Source organism: Argopecten irradians, chromosome 7 (genome assembly GCF_041381155.1).
Source record: "Argopecten irradians isolate NY chromosome 7, Ai_NY, whole genome shotgun sequence".
Taxonomy (NCBI): domain Eukaryota; kingdom Metazoa; phylum Mollusca; class Bivalvia; order Pectinida; family Pectinidae; genus Argopecten; species Argopecten irradians.
The window spans coordinates 7,954,951-7,963,574 of record NC_091140.1 but is presented as its reverse complement, the minus strand read 5'-3'; the positions used below and the strand labels follow the sequence as shown (position 1 = coordinate 7,963,574).

Below are 8,624 nucleotides of genomic sequence, written 5' to 3'. Positions count from 1 at the left end.
ATAGTGTCTCCCCTTTGGAATAAGCAATGTATCATGAGAGGTATTCTTCCATTCTCTCCAGATAAAATAATATTAACAAAGTTGGAATGGGGTACTAATCAATTATCTGGTCTAAACAGCTGAAAAGGTCAACCAACTAAATTATCTGGGAATGGGTAAATATATATTTCATACAGTAATTTCGATAATAAAATATAGTTCAATGCAGTCACAAATCCAAAATTATCAAAAGGATATCTTTTTCAATTTTGTTCTATGCATTAATACAATGATATGAGAAAAGGGGGATACCTTTTGCTTTCAAATCTGATTAAAAAACAAAACACGGGAATATCTCATTATGCAACCACCTATGACTGATTTCGACGAAAATTATAAGGAAACATCCATTGTTGTTTACTAAATGTAAATGTAAATGTTTTGTACTCAATTCCCTTTTTATCATTTTTGATTTGGGGTCAATTTCAAAAATATTTTAGAATGCCATGAGATGATTTAAGAATATGTATTGAGACTTTTCTGACTTATGGATCCATAACTATGGAAGCATTCAACTTTGTACAAATTCCATAGATAGGGAAGCATACCAAAATGTACAAACAAATAGAAAGTCAACAAAAAACATAGCATAATCACGTCTGATAAGGAAATTGAAATTAAAGACTAGTATTCAACATTTATTAAAAAAAACATAATTATATAGTATTAATTATGAAATAGAAATATGCGACAAGGGTACAGGAACAGGTCATTTAGGGTCCTCTTAACATCATGCTAACACTCCGTTAATGTACGTGTTTTGACTCAACCTGATCCGCATGCACAATGCTAGTTTTCGCAATACGGTGCAGCTTTAAATGCCCTTATAATAAAGGTTTTTGTAATGGCCGTTGAATTGGGCGTACAACGTGACTGATGACAACGTCTCTCACAATTGAAAATGTACTTTTGAGCAATTTGTAATTTATCGTGTGGATCACAAGTGTGTAATGGTATCTTCAATCAAGGGTTTTTTATCTGTCTATAGATATATCTGCCTGGACCAACGCAAAGAGAATAATCTAATTACAGTGGTAATTTATTCCAGTGACGATACAAACGATGCATTTGTACGCAATATACTAATTTGACACATAGAACTGGCACGAATCATGTTTCAGTAAATCCAATTTTGATCACACCACCTGTAAACAAACTGAAGTGAGCTAATTATACCAGTACAGTGCATATTGAGTGAAGAGAACGAACTCAAATTGGTACCAGGTAAGTTTTACAAACTATCATGGCATCTTTTGCGTATTACATATCTATGTTGTTGATATGGTGGTATTCGAGTGTGTGTAATTTGTAATAACTGTATTAATTTTATTAACTGTAATTATTTTGTGTGTGTTGTAATATAAGTATTGAAACCTGAGATTTCGTAATATAAGCTTATGTTGCCCAGTCAAATGAACACTAACGTTTGCATCATATTGTCATAATGATAATGGGTTTGGATTTATGCTGTTTCGAGCACAAATATGTTTGTATCGATCTGATTTCTTTCTTTCAGGACAAGCATAACAGAGTATAAAACCAATCGTGATGCCAGAAAGTAAGAACTTATCCTCTTTTTATATACTGTTTCACAAATTATCATCATATAACCAATGATGATGATATAGGGTATTCACTAGGGTCAGCAGTGGACTATGACATTATCATCATATAACCAATAATGATATAAGGTATTCACTAGGGTCAGCAGTGGGCTATGACATTATCATCATATAACCAATAATGATATAAGGTATTCACTAGGGTCAGCAGTGGGCTATGACATTATCATCATATAACCAATAATGATATAAGGTATTCACTAGGGTCAGCAGTGGACTATGGCATTATCATCATATAACCAATAATGATATAAGGTATTCACTAGGGTCAGCAGTGGACTATGGCATTATCATCATATAACCAATAATGATATAGGGTATTCACTAGGGTCAGCAGTGGGCTATGACATTATCATCATATAACCAATAATGATATAAGGTATTCACTAGGGTCAGCAGTGGGCTATGACATTATCATCATATAACCAATAATGATATAGGGTATTCACTAGGTCAGCAGTGGACTATGGCATTATCATCATATAACCAATGATGATATTAGGTATTCACTAGGGTCAGCAGTGGGCTATGGCATTATCATCATATAACCAATAATGATATAAGGTATTCACTAGGGTCAGCAGTGGGCTATGACATTATCATCATATAACCAATAATGATATAAGGTATTCACTAGGGTCAGCAGTGGGCTATGACATTATCATCATATAACCAATAATGATATAAGGTATTCACTAGGGTCAGCAGTGGGCTATGGCATTATCATCATATAAACCAATACTGATATAAGGTATTCACTAGGGTCGGCAGTGGGCTATGGCATTATCATCATATAACCAATAATGATATAGGGTATTCACTAGGGTCAGCAGTGGGCTATGACATTATCATCATATAACCAATAATGATATAGGGTATTCACTAGGGTCAGCAGTGGGCTATGACATTATCATCATATAACCAATAATGATATAGGGTATTCACTAGGGTCAGCAGTGGGCTATGGCATTATCATCATATAACCAATAATGATATAAGGTATTCACTAGGGTCAGCAGTGGGCTATGACATTATCATCATATAACCAATAATGATATAAGGTATTCACTAGGGTCAGCAGTGGGCTATGACATTATCATCATATAACCAATAATGATATAAGGTATTCACTAGGGTCAGCAGTGGGCTATGACATTATCATCATATAACCAATAATGATATAAGGTATTCACTAGGGTCAGCAGTGGGCTATGACATTATCATCATATAACCAATAATGATATAAGGTATTCACTAGGGTCAGCAGTGGACTATGGCATTATCATCATATAACCAATAATGATATAAGGTATTCACTAGGGTCAGCAGTGGACTATGGCATTATCATCATATACGTATAACCAATAATGATATAGGGTATTCACTAGGGTCAGCAGTGGGCTATGATATTATCATCATATAACCAATAATGATATAAGGTATTCACTAGGGTCAGCAGTGGGCTATGGCATTATCATCATATAACCAATAATGATATAAGGTATTCACTAGGGTCGGCAGTGGACTATGGCATTATCATCATATAACCAATAATGATATAAGGTATTCACTAGGGTCAGCAGTGGGCTATGACATTATCATCATATAACCAATAATGATATAGGGTATTCACTAGGTCAGCAGTGGGCTATGGCATTATCATCATATAACCAATAATGATATAGGGTATTCACTAGGGTCAGCAGTGGACTATGGCATTATCATTATATAACCAATACTGATTTAAGGTATTCACTAGGGTCGGCAGTGGACTATGACATTATCATCATATAACCAATAATGATATAAGGTATTCACTAGGGTCAGCAGTGGACTATGACATTATCATCATATAACCAATAATGATATAGGGTATTCACTAGGGTCAGCAGTGGACTATGACATTATCATCATATAACCAATAATGATATAAGGTATTCACTAGGGTCAGCAGTGGGCTATGGCATTATCATCATATAACCAATAATGATATAAGGTATTCACTAGGGTCAGCAGTGGGCTATGGCATTATCATCATATAACCAATAATGATATAAGGTATTCACTAGGGTCAGCAGTGGGCTATGGCATTATCATCATATAACCAATAATGACATAAGGTATTCACTAAGGTCAGCAGTGGACTATGACATTATCATCATATAACCAATAATGATATAGGGTATTCACTAAGGTCAGCAGTGGACTATGACATTATCATCATATAACCAATACTGATATAGGGTATCCACTAGGGTCGGCAGTGGACTATGACATTATCATCATATAACCAATAATGACATAAGGTATTCACTAGGGTCAGCAGTGGACTATGACATTATCATCATATAACCAATACTGATATAGGGTATTCACTAAGGTCAGCAGTGGACTATGGCATTATCATCATATAACCAATACTGATATAGGGTATTCACTAGGGTCGGCAGTGGACTATGACATTATCATCATATAACCAATAATGATATAAGGTATTCACTAGGGTCAGCAGTGGGCTATGACATTATCATCATATAACCAATAATGATATAGGGTATTCACTAGGGTCAGCAGTGGACTATGACATTATCATCATATAACCAATAATGATATAGGGTATTCACTAGGGTCAGCAGTGGGCTATGACATTATCATCATATAACCAATAATGATATAAGGTATTTACTAGGGTCAGCAGTGGACTATGACATTATCATCATACACGTAACCAATAATGATATAAGGTATTCACTAGGTCAGCAGTGGGCTATGACATTATCATCATATAACCAATAATGACATAGGGTATTCACTAGGTCAGCAGTGGGCTATGACATTATCATCATACACGTATAACCAATAATGATATAGGGTATTCACTAGGGTCAGCAGTGGGCTATGACATTATCATCATATAACCAATAATGATATAGGGTATTCACTAGGGTCGGCAGTGGACTATGGCATTATCATCATATAACCAATACTGATATAAGGTATCCACTAGGGTCGGCAGTGGGCTATGACATTATCATCATACACGTATAACCGATAATGATATAGGGTATTCACTAGGGTCGGCAGTGGGCTATGGCATTATCATCATATAACCAATACTGATATAAGGTATTCACTAGGTCAGCAATGGACTATGGCATTATCATCATATAACCAATAATGATATAAGGTATTCACTAGGGTCAGCAGTGGGCTATGACATTATCATCATATAACCAATACTGATATAAGGTATCCACTAGGGTCAGCAGTGGGCTATGGCATTATCATCATATAACCAATAATGATATAAGGTATTCACTAGGTCAGCAGTGGACTATGACAGTATCATCATATAACCAATAATGATATAAGGTATTCACTAGGGTCAGCAGTGGGCTATGGCATTATCATCATATAACCAATACTGATATAGGGTATTCACTAGGGTCGGCAGTGGGCTATGGCATTATCATCATATAACCAATAATGATATAAGGTATTCACTAGGGTCAGCAGTGGACTATGACATTATCATCATATAACCAATAATGATATAAGGTATTCACTAGGGTCAGCAGTGGACTATGACATTATCATCATATAACCAATAATGATATAGGGTATTCACTAGGGTCAGCAGTGGACTATGGCATTATCATCATATAACCAATAATGATATAGGGTATTCACTAGGTCAGCAGTGGACTATGGCATTATCATCATATAACCAATAATGATATAGGGTATTCACAAGGGTCAGCAGTGGGCTATGATATTATCATCATATAACCAATACTGATATAAGGTATTCACTAGGTCAGCAGTGGGCTATGACATTATCATCATATAACCAATAATGATATAGGGTATTCACTAGGGTCAGCAGTGGGCTATGGCATTATCATCATATAACCAATAATGATATAGGGTATTCACTAGGTTAGCAGTGGGCTATGACATTATCATCATATAACCAATAATGATATAAGGTATTCACTAGGGTCAGCAGTGGGCTATGACATTATCATCATATAACCAATACTGATATAAGGTATTTACTAGGGTCAGCAGTGGGCTATGGCATTATCATCATATAACCAATAATGATATAAGGTATTCACTAGGGTCAGCAGTGGACTATGGACTTATCATCATATAACCAATACTGATATAAGGTATTCACTAGGGTCGGCAGTGGGCTATGACATTATCATCATATAACCAATAATGATATAAGGTGTTCACTAGGGTCAGCAGTGGACTATGGCATTATCATCATATAACCAATAATGATATAAGGTATTCACTAGGGTCAGCAGTGGGCTATGACATTATCATCATATAACCAATAATGATATAAGGTATTCACTAGGGTCAGCAGTGGACTATGACATTATCATCATATAACCAATAATGATATAAGGTATTCACTAGGGTCAGCAGTGGGCTATGACATTATCATCATATAACCAATAATGATATAAGGTATTCACTAGGGTCAGCAGTGGACTATGGCATTATCATCATATAACCAATAATGATATAGGGTATTCACTAGGGTCAGCAGTGGACTATGGCATTATCATCATATAACCAATAATGATATAGGGTATTCACTAGGGTCAGCAGTGGGCTATGACATTATCATCATATAACCAATAATGATATAGGGTATTCACTAGGGTCAGCAGTGGGCTATGACATTATCATCATATAACCAATAATGATATTAGGTATTCACTAAGGTCAGCAGTGGACTATGGCATTATCACCATATAACCAATAATGATATAAGGTATTCACTAGGGTCAGCAGTGGGCTATGGCATTATCATCATATAACCAATAATGATATAGGGTATTCACTAGGGTCAGCAGTGGGCTATGGCATTATCATCATATAACCAATAATGATATAAGGTATTCACTAGGGTCAGCAGTGAGCTATGATATTATCATCATATAACCAATAATGATATTAGGTATTCACTAAGGTCAGCAGTGGACTATGACATTATCATCATATAACCAATAATTATATAGGGTATTCACTAGGGTCAGCAGTGGGCTATGACATTATCATCATATAACCAATAATGATATAGGGTATTCACTAGGGTCAGCAGTGAGCTATCGCATTATTCCAATATGCCAAATACATTTTGTTTTGGTATAGTTCCAGCTAGGAACAACATTATGGCCAAGTTGTTGACGCTTTTATTTTCTTCATTTCTTCAGAGCTCCGAATTATTCTTATTGGGAAAGCCAAATCCGGTAAAAGCTCATCGGGAAACACTATACTGGGGAACACGATATTTCGTACGAATGCAAATGAGCTGAACTGCACGATGGGAGAAAGAAACAACCGCTTTGGAAAAAACCTTACCGTCATCGATACTCCAGGGTTATTCAATATCGGTATGACCAATGTCGACGCGTTGAAGGAGGTTGCTGAAGGCTTCAGAATGACGTCGCCAGGACCGCATGCTATCGTGTTCGTACTAGCTGTAGGGAGGTTTACTCAAGAGGACCAAGATACCATTACACTGTTTCATAAGCTGTGTGGGGACGCCATGTACAGACATATGGTAGTTGTGTTCACGGGGAATGATAACTTAGAACGGGAGAACACTACCATAGAACAATATGTACGTAACGAGAATTTCCAGTTTCAGACATTACTTCAGAATTGTGATAACAGATACATAGCGTTCGACAACACCACGGGCCTGCCATCAGAAACACGTGACAATCAGGCACATAACTTTCTGGCGAAAGTTGAGGAAATAGAAGGATATTGTGCCATTGAGGAAATGCATTTTTTCCAGGCAAGGCAAAACCAAGGTTTCGCGATTGTAAAGTGGTTAATGTTTATAATGTATATAGTCTATAGTGGATTTCGTCAAATATGTTCTTGTGTTTGGTCATTTATCAAGTGTATAGGATCCTTTGTTTTCAAAAAGTTGAAATGTGTTTTGAATTTTATAATGTTCTGGAAATAATCATAGACTAGCAATTTTCCCTCGCTATGTTGAATGTGATGAAAGTTGGACGAGTTATAAAGACCTCCGTATAGCAGTCATTTTATCGACCGGGATCAGTATAGAAGTGTTAATACATATTATGCGGAAACTGTTCTAGCTGAATACCCCTAAATCATTCTGGATAGACGGGTATATATCCTCGTTTGCATTGTGAAGATCATTTAAATAAAATGCTTCACCATTTTCATGCTTTCTAATCTGATAGCATTCGGTCATGGATCTCGATAAAATTCATAAAGTGGCCTTGCAAACATGTTGGTAAAATGATTATTGACAGGGTGGGTTAAAAGTGAATGACGCTTTACCTTTGTAATATATTTTTACGTATCATATTTGATACTGAACGAGAGGCAATAATTCATTAATATTGTATCTACTGAATCCGTCGTGAGAAATCAAAGTTTAATACTTGCCAAAGATTGCAATTTTTAATAATATTATCAAATGCATCAGTGTTATATGAAAATACTAATTTTGCTTTTATATTTCAATCAGAAGAGAAAATATTTATATAGAATATTAGCCATTCGTTTCCGTAACTTTGACTGGTCGTGCAAAAAATAACCTAACAGTGGGTCGCGAGAGATAATTTGGAAGTAACGAATCGTTATTCCGTTATTCTTATCCAGTAATGTCTAGTATTTGTCATCGACAAGCAATATGTTTGAATGTGATAACTATTTATTATTAATAGTGTCATAGATGGATATTGTTAAAACTGTTTGTTGGTTCTTTATTTTTAATTAGACGTGCATATTTGTCTTGTTCAGTTATAGATATAAATAAATATTGACATGAAGACACTCTGAGACAAAAACCGACTATAAACTTTTATATGGTCTTGTGAACGTTTGGAGAAACAGTGTAAATAATCCTGATGAATTCAAGCCACTTTAATAAAGAGAAATAATTGATGAGTC

At 35.4% G+C, this 8,624-nt stretch overlaps 1 long non-coding RNA gene across 1 annotated transcript; it reads left to right on the top strand.

Moving 5' to 3' along the window:
- Positions 1-1,107: 1,107 nt before the first annotated feature.
- Positions 1,108-8,624, top strand: LOC138327444 (uncharacterized). Its single transcript, XR_011209046.1, has 3 exons — positions 1,108-1,263; positions 1,556-1,597; positions 6,899-8,624. It is a non-coding gene; the product is annotated as an uncharacterized lncRNA (long non-coding RNA).